Source organism: Mastomys coucha, unplaced genomic scaffold, assembly GCF_008632895.1.
Source record: "Mastomys coucha isolate ucsf_1 unplaced genomic scaffold, UCSF_Mcou_1 pScaffold5, whole genome shotgun sequence".
Classification (NCBI taxonomy): Eukaryota; Metazoa; Chordata; class Mammalia; order Rodentia; family Muridae; genus Mastomys; species Mastomys coucha.
In genome coordinates, this window is record NW_022196911.1 from 31,428,042 (window position 1) to 31,428,436 (window position 395).

Here is a 395-nt window from a genome sequence, read left to right on the forward strand (position 1 = left end):
TTTTTTTGAGGGGTGGAGACAGACTTCATTAAGTCGCCCTTCTCCCTGCCTCCAAGAAGCATGGACCTTTTTATCAGGGTGCTCAGGCTGTGTCTACTTCATGGCAGGGCTCATGTGCATGTGCGTACATGTGTGTTGCGCATTTGACATGTGAATTCTACCAATATGATTTCAAATAGCCTTAAATCGGCACCTCCACAGAGGCCCTTTAGACAAAAAGTACTGGGTCTATAGCTTCCATATTACTCAAGAGTGACTTAACTCCATAATAATTCTCAATGTACCTAACTGTCGGATTCATTCTGACCAGCAGATTGGCAATTAACTTGTGCGTGTGCGTGTGCGTGTGCGTGTGCGTGTGCGTGTGTGTGTGTGTGTGTGTGTGTGTGTGTGTG

At 46.1% G+C, this 395-nt stretch overlaps 1 protein-coding gene across 19 annotated transcripts in view; it reads right to left on the reverse strand.

The window, feature by feature from the left end:
• Tenm2 (teneurin transmembrane protein 2) overlaps positions 1–395 on the reverse strand; it is a 1,239,808-nt gene that overhangs the window by 49,222 nt on the left and 1,190,191 nt on the right. The gene's annotated exons all lie outside the window — the stretch shown is intronic.